At 41.8% G+C, this 16,469-nt stretch overlaps 1 protein-coding gene across 3 annotated transcripts in view; it reads right to left on the bottom strand.

The window, feature by feature from the left end:
* The window catches only part of LOC140186827 (kinesin-like protein KIF21A), a 132,211-nt gene that overhangs the window by 93,127 nt on the left and 22,615 nt on the right, over positions 1–16,469 (bottom strand). The gene's annotated exons all lie outside the window — the stretch shown is intronic.

The raw sequence follows: 16,469 nt of genomic DNA, 5'->3' as shown, positions 1-16,469 counted from the left end.
ATTAAATCAGATTTCCTCTCCACAGATGGCATCTGATCTGCTGAGTATTTCAGCATTCTTCATTCAGTTTTAGGTCTCAGCACAAACAATCAGTTGCATTTAACAGCTTTTACACATTTCTTTGGTTACTCTTTCACTAATTGCCTACATTAAATCTATCAGACAGCTCCATAAAAAGTACAATTACATTGGAACACGACCTCACCTAAACAAATATTTCATTTGCCTTAATTATCCTTCTCCTGTCAACTTTACCACTTAAAATACTCTTGTTTTCACTCTTCCCACTTCTCATGGCTTGGGAGTCTAAAGCATAAACATTCTCCTCTCCCATCCTCCAGAGCTCCTGAGGTGTTTTCTCGAATTTGTTTTCATTTATATATTTGTCATACTCGTGAGTTTTGGCATTTACATAGTGCTAGATGTAAAAGGAAACAGTTCTGATCAGGTGGTATTAAACTTTGTATTGGTAGAGCTGCACTAATGGATGCAAGTCAGGAGTATTCCAGCAGACTCCTGATTTATGCCCTGTAAGATCCAGCCTCTGATCTGGTTTGGTAGCTATAGAATTTATGGGGTTGGTTTAGTTCAGAGATGGCAACTGCAGGTCTATCTTGACATGAATTACCTGAGATTGCATGAAGTAAAGGCCAAATGTCCGCACTGGGATTCAGCTACAAACACAAGTTTAAACACAATTATAGCAATGTACAGTAGGTTAGGAAGCAAAAGTTGATGTTACAAATATAATCAAGTGCACAGATACACGCTGACCTACTGAGTACCTCCAGCAAATTGTGTTGATGCAATTGCCATCCACAGTGGTAGATTCAAAAATATCTTAGAAATGGTAACTAAAACACACAGCTAAACAACAAAGGAAAAGAACTAAGATTAATTAGATAACTGATACAAACCTAATGAACTCCAGGAACTTCAATGACCGACCAAGAATTTGGAGAAAATGTGACAGGATTTTAAATGAAAAACAAGGAGGGAGAACAAAAGAAAATTCAATAGGATTGCGCAATGCAATATATGTAATGTTAATATTTCACATTCCTCAGTAGAAAAACTAAAATGACAAGATGATTTTGCAAGTGTTAACAACCTGCAAATGATTAGGTTTGGAACAAGGTATGCACACCACAAAATAACAATCTTGGATCCTCGTGCTGCCTAAAGACCAAAATAATAATCCTGATATAGTCATTCAACTAGCAGACAATCACGTTTTCATCCACATACTTGGAAGCAGGACTCTGTTCCAACAAGAATTTTATTACTGATTGCCAAGGAGCATCATCTCTTTAAAAAAATCTATTTTTTTGCATTTAAAAATTACAACACAAACATCAAATAGCTTAAAAACATGCACAAATTTTATGCAGCGCAAAAACTAATTAAAAACTAATTTTTAACACTCTGGAACATGAATGGTAGTCAGGTGGGAGAGAAATAAAAAACAAGTTCTTTCATTTATTCTATCATGTTTCTTGGATTTACTGTGTATACCCACAAGAAAATGAATCTCAGGGTTGTATACGGTGAAATACAAGTACTTTGAACGTTGGGTATCTTTCTTGAATTCTTGTCTAAATCAATGCTGCTTTACTATGTATTGTCCTATTAGTTTATTCATGTCCCACATGCTGATCATAGTATTTATTCAGGTGTCAATAAAGCATAACCATGTAAAAGGAGCAAGAGGAACAGACAACCCCAGAAGAACTAAACAGAAATAAACCAAGTACAGTAGATTCCGGTTAATTAGGGCAGGGGTCCCCAACTTTTTTTGCACTGCGGACCGGTTTAATATTGACAATATTCTTGTGGACAGGCCAACCCAGGGGAGGGGGTTGGGGTAGGGTTGTTAACGGACAAGAGTAGCAGTCAAATACGTTGTGTTTACCCAGAGGAAGACTACAATGACCATGAAGCCTTGCGCGGGCACCAGCGCGCACCAGTGTACGTGCCGATTTTTTTCTACAAATTGTTTTTGGCGATTCTGTTCGGGGGCGGGTGTTAATCACGACTGGAATATAGGTGATAAGTGGCTAATACACTCAATTTCGTTTCTATAAGGGTTTATCTAATGAATTTAATATTAAACACACGGCGCATATTTTCCTTGCATGAATATAGTGATAAGTCAATTATCAGGGGAAGACAGGGGAACTTGAAGTAAGTGTTGAACGAACTTCCAGTAGAAGTGGTAGAGGCAGGTTCGAAATTATCATTTAAAGAAAAATTGGATAGGTATATGGACAGGAAAGGAATGGAGAGTTATGTGCTGAGTGCAGGTCGGTGGGACTAGGTGAGAGTAAGTGTTCGGCACGGATTAGAAGGGTAGAGATGGCCTGTTTCCGTGCTGTAATTGTTATATGGTTATATAAGTCACTTATAAATCAATAGCATCATAACATTTTAAGTAATGTTTGGATATTAAACACACAGCACATATCTTCCCCGTATGAACATATAAAATCATTGCAACACACCAATATCGCTGAATCAGTGGGAGCCCTGGGCTTGTTTCCCTGCAACAAGACGGTTCCATCGAAGGTTGATGGGAGACAGCGATACTCGAAGGGGGTTCCTTATGTCCAGTCTATTCCGCAATTTAGTTTTTGTTGCATTAATTGCAGAGATATGTTGGAAATGGAAGCAATGTTTTCAGTGCTTTCATGGCTGTCTCAGGATATTTAGCCCTGACTTTGATACAGAATGCCGGCAGAGATGTTATGTCAAACATACTTTTCAGCACACTGTCATTTGCAAGCTCGAGGAGTTGATCTTCTTCCCGCACTGACATGGATGACGCGCGGATAATGACCTCATGTGCCTTCAAGCTCAACAGTGGGCGTCACAGGGAATGAGGAAAGGTGCAGCTGACTCATATTGCCAAATCATATCGTTTCCTCGCAGCCCAGTAGCACATGCTTTGCAGCCCGGTACCGGTCAACGGCCTGGTGGTTGAGGACCGCTGAATTAGGGCACATCGGGACCAGGCACATTTTGGCCCAATTAAGCAGCTGCTCATTTTGGCCCAATTAAGCAGCTGCCCATTTTGGCCGAAGTTTTATGGAAATTGTTAAGATATAAAAAAGACGAACTACCGTTTAACTTAATAACAAATTATGCATTTAGATGAAACACAGAACCAATTAGAACACTAATGCTACTACAGTACGATAAAACTGTATTAGTTCCTAATAGTTATCAATTACGCTGCCATGCTCCTTTGATTGACTGTTAATGAACAAAATGAGCACTGGCGCCTAGTGCAGATAATGGGCTGCCTCGATACAACGATATCAATCATTACATCCTCCAAATTTTTACTGTAATATCCAAGATGATTATTGATACAATCAAATTCTTTGTAGTTCCTAACTTGTAGTGAAATAGTTTTTCTCAGTCCTGGTCGTTTCTGGCATCTCCAAGACTAAGCGTTTGAAATCGGAGCACGCAAAACAGTTCTGAATTGTCCAACTGCTTATTTCTCGCAACTATCAGTGACAAATATCACTGCTATTTGAACACAAACACACACAACTGATGCTACAGGTCGATCTTCTATAATCCGGCACCATTGGGACCTGAGGAGTGCTGGATTAGTGAAAAGGCCAAATTACAGAAGGATCACATTAAGCAATAGCTAATCGCCTCATCATAACTTTAAAATGTCATGTAAATCAGTACAAGTTAGATAATAATGAAACAGAAATATTAAATGAGTAGCAAGTGAAATTTTAATAAAGTAATAGACTGTACAGGTAAATGTACAGGAATTAACTTATACAGAACAGTTGTGCACTTCCACTTCTAAAGTGAGACATTTATCATACCTTCAGGCGAAGTTACATGTCTGCAAGTGTGGGGTTATCAGGATCATCAACATCTTCATCTTGAAAAATGAGTGAAGCAATAGGAACTGGTGCTGAAACTGGCATAACAGTTTCTTCAAAAACTGTTGACGTTGGTGGCAGCACAACTGGGTGAGCAGAAGCAGAAGTTGGAGAAAGGAGGTCTTCTATACGCCACATTTCACACGACCACCAGGCGGTCAGGGATTCGGCACTGGGCTCTTCCCTCTTCACTCGCAGTTACTGAGGGAATCCTCATTAGTTTCTTTTTCTCCGCTTAGTAATATGCTTAAATTCAGCGGGTCACCACATCTGATCTGAGGTCATAGGCAGAAGAGAACAGAGCGCCAGCCAGGCGACGCCGGAGGGCAGTGCGCGACTGCCAGCAGGCAGGCAAGAAGGCGGACCGACCCAGCACGCGCCAGCTCCTCCACTGCTGGCGGGCGAGACGGGCGGGTGCTGGGCGGCCGCGCCTCATGCAAGTGATATTAATAAATGCAGGAAAACAAGCAAGAATCGCCTGTCTGTGCTTACAAGGGTGCGCCAACACGTGAACAGATCTAGCGCAACTAAAACAATGCGCAGCAGATTAGTATGGTGGCCCGGGAAATTTGAAATTGCAATTGCGCGGAAAATTTGAAATCAGTGTTGGATTATCGAAGGAACTGGATTACAGGTAGTCGGATTAGTGAAGGTCCACTGTATTTAAAAACTGCTCTATCTAAACATGATGCACTGTCTAACAGCCACACAAGTGCACATAACTGATATTGGTTAGACACTGTTTGACAATAGCTTCCTGTCCCAATTAAGTGGCAAAGTGTCCCAAATAAACAAAGGAAATCCCGGATAGTTTCTTGATTAGCTTTTGTTCTTTAAGAGTTGTCCAAAATAAGCAGCTGCCTCGATTAACCTATGATCCAAATAACTGGAATCCACTGTGAATATCACTATTGCTTTTCATACCAAAAAATACTTCTCCGTTCTCTTGACTGTATATCCTCGCGTCCTGTCACTTGTAAAAGTCCTATTCCTTTTTCTCAGTTCCCGTCTCTACTGCATCTGTTCTCGGGATGAGGCTCTTCAATTTGAAATATCAGAGATGTCTTCCTTTTTCAAAGAACAGGGTTTCCCCCTTCTACAATAACTGATGCTGCTGTCACCTGCATCTTACTAATTTCTACACATCTGTACTCACCCTATCCTCCTACAGTTATAACAGAGATAAATTTCCCCTTGCCTTGGAACTTGTTCCTGCAAACATGAAAAGTGCTACACCTCCTCCCTTGCCACCAGTCAGGGTCCAAAAGAGGTCTTTACAGCTGAGTTGACACTTTACCTGCGAATCTGTCAGGGTCATCTATTGTATCTGCTGCAGCCCCCTCAACATCAGTGATACCCGATGTAGACTGGGGACTACTTTGTTAAATACCTTTGCTTCATCCACCACAAAAGTGGGATTTCCCAGTGGCTACCTATTGCAATTCAACTTCCAATTCTCATATGTTGGTCCATGGCCTCCTCTACTGACATGATGAGGTCACAATCAGGTTGTGGGTGCAAGATCTCATATTCCATCTGAGTTGCTGCCAACCTGATGGCATGAACATCAATTTCTTCAACTTGCAATAATTTTTCCTCCTCCCCCTTCTCTCTTTTTCCAGTACTCATTAAGGTTCCCCTCTCACCCCTTCTCTTATCCCCTCCTGCCCATCAACTCTCTCTCTGACCCTCCTCCATCCCTGTCATGCATAGTCCACCTTTAGCCCTTTATCCCTTTCACCTATCGTCTCCCACATTCTCATATCACCCCTTTCCCATCCTGGTTTTACCTATCACCTGCCAGCTTGTACTACTTCCCTTCCACCCTCGTAATTTTGGCTTCTGCTCCCTTCTTTCTCATCTTAATGAAGGGTCTTGGCCCAAAATGTCAACTCTTTATTTTCCTTTGTGGATGCTGCCTGACTTGCGTAGTCCCTCCAGCATTATGCATGTGATAATTTTATTTCTTTTTCCCTTTGAGGAAAAAGAATCACTGCGTGGATACAATTATCACTTTTCTTAACCCCATCATCCTCAGCATTTAGGAGATGTAGTCAATAATGGCTACTGGCATTCTGTCTAGTATTACTCTGCCAGTAGCCCAAAATGGTCCTGAAAACAAAGGGGTTTGTAAACAACTCACTGACACATATTGGGTGCAAAACCTGGTGTACCAAACTCTTCAAGTTTTCTCAAAAGCTGAATACTGTGTTCCCATTTAAAAAAAATGGCAAACTTATCAACACCCCATTTCACCTCTCAATTATAGAAAATCTATCACTGTTTCATGATTATTTGTCATTTTATACATATTCAAAGGTTTCAAAGGTACAATATACATCCTGAAATGCTTTTTCTTCGTAACCATCCACGAAAACAGAGTGCCCCCAAAGAATGGACAGTTAAATATTAGAACCCCAAAGTCCCCCCCACAGCTCCCCTCCCTCCCGTAAGTGGCAGCAAGCAAAAATCCCCCCTCCCCCCACCAAAAAAAAGCATCTGCACCTGCCACTAAGCACTCAAGCATGAGCAAAGCAACAGCAAAGACACAGACTTGCAGTACTCCAAAGGCTACACTGTTCACCTGGCATTTGACATACCATAGGCTCTCTCTCCTCCTAAAAAGGGAGAAAGATATGTCTCCATTTCACAGCAAGAGGGGGGACATAACAACTTGCTGGTTTATGATGTTTAAAGTCTGTTGCGTTGCCTTTTCCGAGCTCTGTGTCCAAGATCTCGGGTCTCTGGGCACACAGCCAGAGATCTTCTGTCTCCAACGACACACCGATCTCCTGCAGAGGTACTGACCTCTAATCTCCCCGTCTCCATAGCCACGAGATCCCGGGCTCCGAAGGTGAGAGGAGCTCTTAGGCCAAGCCCTTGGCGTGTCGAACAATGGCCAATTGATAAGAAACTGGAAGAAGAGCTTGAACAGAAAACAACTTGTTTTTGACCCATGTTAAACAGGGCTTCAAACTGCAACAGAGGATACACACTTCCATCTACAGACCAGGTACTAGTCAGGCCAATTTTACCACCTGATGAACATGTGGCTCTTAAAATTCTCATGGCTGCAACTATGAAAACCTGCTCAAACCAGACAACACATCTTGGAGTTACACTTGCTCTGCAGTAAGAATTGGACCACTTTAGTGAACAAAATTAAAACCGATGAATTTGTTTGTTAAGTTATAAAAGGCAACAACTCATTCAAATGTACTGTACAGTTAAATTTATTCCACTTCTATTGGCACATTAACACTTCCTTCCTCCGTTCTTCCTATACACACAAAAATGCTAATGATTTAATTTCAAAATAACTGCTGGTCTATATGCAACCTCTTACATATTTGAGGAGATGATTCTCCAAGATCGGTGTCAGCAAGAAATAAAAGAGGATGGCTTGAGATTACTGAGTAGTTCATCTATAGGACATAAGGATGATCACAAAATATACGAGCCAGAGGTTTGCCTTTAATTATTCTGATCTTGTTGAGAGTCAATATTCAAGTTATATAGGTGTCAAAACATCTTTTATTGTTCAAAACAAATTGCACATATTTTAGAAGCCGGAATCTATAATAGGAATGCAATACAACATTCATAATACCTCTACTTGGACACTGATGCAACACCATCATAGTTTTAATAATATTACGATGCAAATCGTTTAACACTATGACAAGAATACATCACTATTTATCTCAATAATACTGAGTATTTGCTTGTTGACAACAGAACAATGTTGCGCTCAATGTCAAAGACTCCATTACAAGTTGTACGGTTCAATGAATGCTGCTACGGTTACAAATCAGAAATAAATGCATTAACTTGAATTGCTTCCAGTATTTCTATTTCATAATTTAATAAGCTTATAATTCACCTTACAATTTCAAAAATCAAAAACAAAAAGGTATATGCTATCCCTGAACCAAAGTAGACTCCAAAGATGTTCAGACGCTCATATAATCCGTGATTAGCGGATTCCCCCGTTCGTCACATTCCTTAAAGAGTTGCTAACTTTTAAAAAAATTTCAGTCAGCTCACTTTTCTCACATAATATTTCATCATGATATTTTTTCACTAAAATGATTATTAGCAACAGTGCACTGGAATTCAATACCAATCCTGTCCATTCCAATCCCACCACCAAAGCAGCTGTACATCAGAAAATGACCAATTTATCCTTAACGTTTTCTGTTAATCTTCTGTTTATGCATATGCTGAACCCTTTGGTCTATTTGTAAATGGGAGACGTTTCCACCATGAAGGTAGTGTGATTATGCCTGTGTTATTTTCCAAAATTCTCAGTTCTGAAACAATCAAATTAGAAAGTAGCAAATGTAATATTACTTTTCAGAATAGCAAAGATATAGAATACAGCCTGTTCATTCTCTGAAATCAAATTAATTGTGTTATTCATCATCCAAGTCATTTGCTTATTTTGTTTCATTTTTTAACTTGCAATAAATTAATGGTTTCGTGCAACTTCATAATATGTATACCACTGGAATGGAATCAAAAATGAACTAGTCTGATAGCTTATTAACATTTCTTGAGTAAAAGGCTCAACTTGGCAAGGTGCTAAACAACCTCAAAATCAAACATGATGCCTGGCTTGAAGGTTACGTTGAGGTGCTCAAAACTTGATTCCAGACTTTCATGTGAACCAGAAAAGGGGAAAAAAATTTTGCCGGGGAGGTCAGAGGCAGCAAATACCAGAAGGATATTTCCAAAGTAATAGAAATAAAAAAGTTAATTAAAACTTCAGCCTTGCATCAATTTGTGGCTCCAAGCCCAAGATCAAATCTTATGCAAGTAACTCCAGAGGGGCAGTATTAACATGAACTTTACAAAGACAAAAAGCATGTTGCTTGTACTTCAAAAGTACCTAATCAGAGAAACATTGCTTTGGGATATCCTAAAAGGTATATGAAAGTTGTAGATAATGCCTGTTGAAAATCCAATCTTAAATTAATCAGCTCTCCCATTTACTTTCACTTCAAAGAAATTTGATTAGATTTGAAAAACAAATGCTCAAGTACAAACATGCTGCTCAGCCAGTTCACATGGTTTACTCTGGGTAGTTACTATGACTAATGGGTTCTGGGACTTCTCAGAAAACATTCTATATTTTGTATCTTACCTATTCTAAAAAGTAATATTAGTTTTACTACCCCTCCATATCATACTGCCCAGGCTTGCGTATCTAGACAGTTAGGATGCATTATCCATGGTGAACTCTGACTGACGGAGGCCTCAGACTTTTTCTAATCTGCTTGTATCAGAAGGGTGAGAATTTTGGAAAATAACACAAACATAGCCATCCGAATTTTTAAGAATCGAAAGATATACCCCATCAAGGTCAGGGTTTTATCATATTTTGGTTGTTGAAATTAGAGTACTTTCTCCAAATATTCATTGTCATTAAATCCTTGTTTCTACCAAGTACAATATATAATCTCAACTATAATCAAATCCGGCTCAGTCAGAAGGACATGTTGGGAATAGAACCAGCCTACTTGAGTTGACTTTCTTGGTGCACAGTTAAACTGAGATACAGTGGATGTACTGGCACATGAAGCACCCATGAGAATTTTTAGAAGTCTGGTTCTGTTCTGATAACTCCGAAAACAAACATATTGAAATTGACATCATCCAAGATCCCCAAAGAGCCAAAGAAATGCGAGCCAACAGAATTCAAAGGTTAACTGAAGAGGTAGCCAATCAGGACCAAGGCAAGCAAATGCCTCTGGGAGGATTCACCGTTATAAACATGAGCCCTCCCAGAGAGGAATACTAACAAATGTAACAAGCTAATTGCCAAGCTTAGCTAAGACTGCAACATCAAATGCTTCAGCCCGAGCTACCAACATTCACCATCATCCTAAACTAGCCAAAAAACGAGATGCCAACCTGTTAAGGCTTTAACACTGAACTACATGCCTATTCAACTGCAAGAACAAAGCTGTAACATGCCATAACTAATGGATCAGATTAAAGTCTTGCAGTCCCGCCTGATCTAATTGACAATGGAGATCCACAACCAAACAGCCAAAAGAGGGATGTGTCTCCAAGGCAATCACTAGCCTCAGTGATGGCTTTCAAGTACTAAAACAAGGCTGAAACATTTGAAAACACGTTTACCCAGAAGTGCTGAGTGGATGATCCATTTTGGCTTTCTCCTGAGATCATTATCACAGATGTCAGTCTATAGTCAATTACATAGAAACATAGAAAACCTACAGCACAATAACAAGCCCTTCAACCCACAATGCTGTGCCGAACACGTCCTTATTTAGAAATTACCCAGGATGACCCATAGCCCTCTATTTTTCTGAGCTCCATGTACCTGTCGACGAGTTTCTCAAAAGACCCTATTGTATCGGCCTCAACTACCTTCGCCGGCAGCCCATTCCACGAACTCACCACTCTCTGCGTAAAAAACTTGCCCCTGACATCTCCTCTGTACCTTCTTCAAAGCACCTTAAAACTGTGCCCTCTCGTGTTAGCCATTTCGGCCCTGGGAAAAAGCCTTTGACTATCCATACGATCAATGCCTCTCATCACCTTGTACACCTCTCATCCTCTGTCGCTCCAAGGAGAAAAGGCCGAGTTCACTCAACCTATTCTCATAAGGCATGTTCATATTCCAGTCAACATCCTTGTAAATCTCTTCTGCACCCTTTCTATGGTATCCACATCTTTCCTGTAGTGCGGCAACCAGAAATGAGCACAGTACTCCTAAGTGGGGTCTGACCACAGTCCGACATAGCTGCAACATTACCTCTCATCTCCTAAACTCAATCCCACGGCTGATGAAGGCCAATGCACCGTATGCCTTCTTAACCACAGAATCAACCTGCATAGCAGCTATGACTATGGACTCGAACCTTAAGATCTTTCTGATCCTCCACACTGCCATTACCATTAATGCTACCAGTCTTACATTCTGCCATCATATTTGACCTACCAAAATTAACCACCTCACACTTATCTGGGTTGAACTCCATCTGCGACTTCTCAGCCCAGTTTTGTATCCTATCGATGTCCCACTGTAAGCTCTGACAACACTCCAACCCTTGAGTCATCAGCAAATTTACTAACCCTTCCCTCCACTTCCTCATCCAGGTCATTTATAAAAATCACGAAGAGAAGGGGTCCCAGAACAGATCTCCACGGCACACCACTGGTCACCGACCTCCATGCAGAATATGACCCATCTACAACCACTCTTTGCCTTCTGTGGGCAAGCCAATTCTGAATCCACAAAGCAATGTCCCTTTGGATCCCATGCCTCCTTACTTTCGCAATAAGCCTTGCATTGCGGACCTTATCAAATGCCTTGCTGAAATCCATATACACTAAATCTACTGCTCTTCCTTCATCAATGCGTTTAGTCACATCCTCAAAAAAAGTCAATCAGGCTTGCAAGGTACGACCTGCCTTTGACAAAGCCATGCTGACTATTCCTAATCATATTATGCCTCTCCAAATGTTCATAAATCCTGCCTCTCGGGATCTTTTCCATCAACTTAACAACCACTGAAGTAAGACTCACTGGTCTATAATTTCCTGGGCTATCTCTACTCTCTTTTTTGAATAAGGGAACAACATCTGCAATCCTCCAATCCTCCAGAACCTCTCTTGTCTCCAGTGATGATGCAAAGATCATCGCCAGAGACTCAGCAAACTCCTCCCTCGCATCCTAGAGTAGCCTGGGGTAGATCTCGTCCGGTCCCAGTGACTTATCCAACTTGATGCTTTCCAAAAGCTCCAGCACATCCTTTTTCTTAATATCTATATGCTCAAGCTTTTCAGTCCACTGTAAGTTATCTCTATAATCACCAAGCCAGGCAGCATCAAAAACGCTGGCACCGGTAACTGGCGACTTTGCGCGTGCTCTCCCGAGCAAACTGCCCTCTCCACTATCCTATACCCAAGAAACCCTTCTAAACTTCCAATCTGCTACATCTAGCAAGATCAACAACACCCTGGTGAAGCTACTGACCCAGCTGGAGACCACCGCACCAGAATTGCTTAACTCCGGACCGCACCTGGACCTGACCAGCAAGGCCCACCACGCTCCCGGAGACCCATGGTCTGCTACCGTGCCGTTGCGCTTGGAGACACAGCCAATTCCGACCAGCACCTCTCTGGAGTGGACGACCACACAAAAGTGACGGCGGAGACCTCAAGGTGCCCCAGACGCTTCCCTGGAGTGACCACCGTAAAACCCCATTGGTGGACATCCACAGCTGCCGGAAGTGAGGTCTTCGCTGCCAACCTCAGAAATCGAGCCTGAGACTTGGCTGGAGCGGAGGCCTCTGCAACCGTGACTCGGCTTACAAACTTCTTTCAGCCAGGAGCCCGCCCATCCGGGATTAAGTGTCGGCTTCGGGGCCCGACGCAATTGACAGCCCAGGCCCCCGGCAGCTGGAAGTGGCAGTGGAGCCTCCCCCATCACTCAGCCTGACCCAGCGCGTCCAACGACAGGACCCGCCGATCGATCCCCACGAGATGCGTCCACCAACCTCAAACAGCTGACAACAACACACTGCATCGATGGAAACCTGGAAAGATGCACTATTTACTGAGGAAGCGTGGGAAAAGAGCTGGGCTGCTGGTCAGATTGAAGCTGAGGGGTTTCAGGGTCCCTGTGCCCACCATCCTACTAGCTAATGTGCAAGCCATAGAGAACAAGGTGGATGATCTTAAAGGGAGACTCACCTACTACAGGGAGATGCAGAACTGCTGTGTATTCTGTTTTACTGAGAACTGGCTCTCCTCTGCCACTCCAACTGTGCCATCTGACTGGAAGGATTTTCGATCCATCCGATGGACTGCATGGCATCTTCAGGCAAGACGAGGGGAGGTGGTGTCTGCCTACTGATCAACGCTGCGTGGTGCTCGGACACAGTAGCACTGACAAGCTCCTGCAGCCCGGACCTGGAACACCTCTCGGTGAAGTGTCGTCCCTACTATCTGCCACAGGAATTCACCTGGGTCATACTGACAGCGGTCTACATTCCCCCTCAGGCGGATGTGGAGTGTGCTCTGAATATACTGTATGCCAACATCAGTGAACTTGAGACCAGGTATCAGGAGGCTTTGCTCATTACAGCCGGGGACTTTAACCAGGGCAATCTCAAAAAAGGCACTGCCAAAGTTATACCAACATGTCTCCTGCCCCACTAGAGGCCTGAATATACTTCACCACTGCTACACAGCAGTCAAGGATGCCTACTGTTCCGTCCCACGACCTCACTTCGGAAAATCGGACCATCAAGCTGTACTCCTCCTCCCGGCTTACAAACAGAAACTGAAGCGGGAGGTCACGGTGTCAAAAATAGTGTCGCGTTGGACGGAGGAAACGGATGAGATCCTCCGTGACTGCTTTGAATCGGTGGACTGGTTAGTATTCAAGGACTTGGCAGCTAACCTTGATGAGCAGGCCTCAGCTGTCACAGACTTTATTTGGAAATGCATGGAGGACTGTGTGTCTCGCAAGACGATCCGGGTATTCCCTAACTGGAAACCTTGAATGAATTATGAGGTCAAGTCCCTTTTCAAGGCTAGGGCTGCGTCTTTTAGGTCCGGGGATACCAATCGTTACACGGAATCCAGGCGTGAATTCCAGAAAGCCATTAAGGACGCCAAGAGGCAATATCAAACCAAGTTGGAAGCTCAGGCTAATCAGAGGGATGCCAGTAGACTATGACAGGGTCTAAATGAGATCACCAGGCGCAAAGAAAAGGTTGGGAATATCAATAACTGCGGCGCTTCTCTTCCTGATGAACTTAACGTATTCTAACAGAAGAGGAGCGTCACGCTCCCCTCCAGATGAACCGGACCTGATGGCATCGAGATTTATCGTCACCGAGGACGTTAGAAGGGCCTTCCTGAAGACAAATCCAAGGAAGGCGATGGACCCAGATGGCGTCCCGGGACGGGTTTTCCGGGCCTGTGCAAGTGAGCTAGCTGGAGTGTTTGCTGACATCTTCAACTGACATCTTCATCTTCAACTGCTCCTTGCTTCAGTCTAAGATTCCCTCGTGTTTTAAGAAGGCAATGATAATCCCAGTGCCAAAGAACAGCAAGGTGGCATGCCTGAATGACTATCGACCTGTGGCTCTGACATCAATTGCTATGAAGTGCTTCGAAAGATTGGTTATGGCACACATCAACCACAGCCTACCAGCCAACCTCGACGCTTTGCAATTCGCCTACCGGAGCAACAAGTCAACGGCAGATGCCATCTCTCTGGCTCTACTTTCTTCCTTAGAACACCTGTAGAATAAAGACGCATACATAAGGCTCCTTTTCATTGACTACAGCTCTGCCTTTAATACCATCATTTCAAATAAACTGATTACTAAGCTCCAGAACCTGGGCCTTAGCACTCAGATCTGCAGCTGGATCTTCAACTTCCTCTCAGACAGGACCCAGTCTGTAAAAATAGGGGACAAGCTCTCCTCTACAATCACTCTAAGCACCGGTGCCCCACAAGGCTGTGTACTCAGCCCCCTGCTGTACTCACTGTACACCCATGATTATGTAGCCAAGTTTCCATCAAACTCAATATATAAGTTTGCTGATGACACAAATGTAGGCCGTATCTCGGGTAATGATGAGTTTGAGTACAGAGAGGAAATTAAGAACCTGGTGGCATGGTGCAAAGACAATAACCTATCCCTCAATGTCAGCAAGACAAAGGAATTGGTTGTTGACTTCAGAAGGAGTAGTGGACCGCACGACCCAATTTACATTGGTGGTGCGCAAATGTAACAGGTCAAAAGCTTTAAGTTCCTCGGGGTCAATATCACAAATGACCTGACTTGGTCCAACCAAGCAGAGTCCACTGTCAACAAGGCCCACCAGCGTCTTTACTTCCTGAGAAAACTAAAGAAATTTGGCCTGTCCCCTAAAACCCTCACTAATTTTTATAGATGCACCGTAGAAAGCATTCTTCTTTTTCTTTTTCAATCTTTTTATTAGTTTCAATATCAAACAGATTACAAAAAGTACATAATAATTGGGATTATATTAATTGATAATAATTTTTGGAATTTACAGTCAGGTAACACATGGTTAGAGACATCCCAAAATCACACAGATTAGCAACAAAATATATAAGGAGTATACATAAAATATAAAAATACAGTTAAAAAAAACAGAAAAAGAAAAAAAAATCCCTTAAAAAAAAACTAAGGAAAACTAAAGAAAAAAAAGAAAGGGCTATTTTGATACCTCAGATAGAACCAATAGTGTCGCCACTTCGGCTCCTCTCCCCATATAATAAAATCACAAAGTAGATTTGGCAAGGGCCAAATTACATCATGTGGAAGTATTGAATAAACGGTCTCCAAGTCTCATCCAATTTAATAGATGGGTCAAAAATGACACTTCTAATTTTTTCAAGATTTAAACAAGATATAGTTTGAGAAAACCAATGAAATGTAGTAGGAGGATTAATCTCTTTCCAATTCAATAGTATAGATCTTCTGGTCATTAAAGTAACAAAAGCAATCATCCGACAAACTGAGGAGATCAAATAATGTTTTTCTATCATTGGTAAACCAAAAATGGCAGTATAGGATGAGGTTGTAAATCAATATTCAAGACAGTGGAAATAATACCAAAAATATCGTCCCAATATTTCTTCAATAAAGGGCAAGACCAAAACATATGAGTTAATGAAGCTATCTCAGAATGACATCTATCACATATAGGGTTTATATGACAGTAATAACAAGCTAGTTTATCCTTAGACATATAAGCCCTGTGTACAACTTTAAACTGTATCAACGCATGTTTAGCACAAATAGAGGAAGAATTAACTAATTGAAAATTTTTTTGCCGTTTCTCAGGAGGTAAGCTTAAGTTCCCTTTCCCAGTCATTCTTAATTGTATTGGAAAGATCTGGATTTATTTTCCTTACCATATTATAAATAATTGCTATTGAACCTTTCTGAAAAAGGTTTAAATCCAAAATTTTTTCCAATATATCAGTGGAATATGAAATCGGAAAGGTAGTAAGAACAGTATTTAAAAAGTTTCTAATCTGTAAATATCTAAAAAATGTGCTCTAGGTAAATTATATTTATTAGATAATTGTTCAAAAGACATAAAACAATTATCTGAAAATAAATTAGAAAAATGTTTTCCAGACCAACTATGCTTGATTCAAAAAAAGAGGGTTGAAAAAGAAAGTTGGATATAACAGGGCTAGTTAGAATAAATTGATTCAGTCCAAAAAATTTTAGAAAGCATTCTTCTAGGGTGCATCACAACCTGGTATGGAAGTTGTCCTGTCCAAGACCAAAAGAAGCTGCAGAAGATCGTGAACACAGCACAGCACATCACACAAACCAATCTTCCATCCTTGGACTCACCTTACACCGCATGCTGACGGAGTAGTGGTGCCAGGATAATCAAAGACATGACCCACCCAGCCAACACACTTTTCGTACCTCTTCCCTCTGGGAGAAGTCTCAGAAGCTTGAAGACTCGTACGGCCAGATTTGGGAACAGCTTCTTTCCAACTGTGATAAGACT

Source organism: Mobula birostris, chromosome 23, assembly GCF_030028105.1.
Source record: "Mobula birostris isolate sMobBir1 chromosome 23, sMobBir1.hap1, whole genome shotgun sequence".
Taxonomy (NCBI): Eukaryota; Metazoa; Chordata; class Chondrichthyes; order Myliobatiformes; family Myliobatidae; genus Mobula; species Mobula birostris.
Note: the sequence above shows the minus strand (reverse complement) of the source record. Positions and strands in the feature narration are given on the sequence as shown.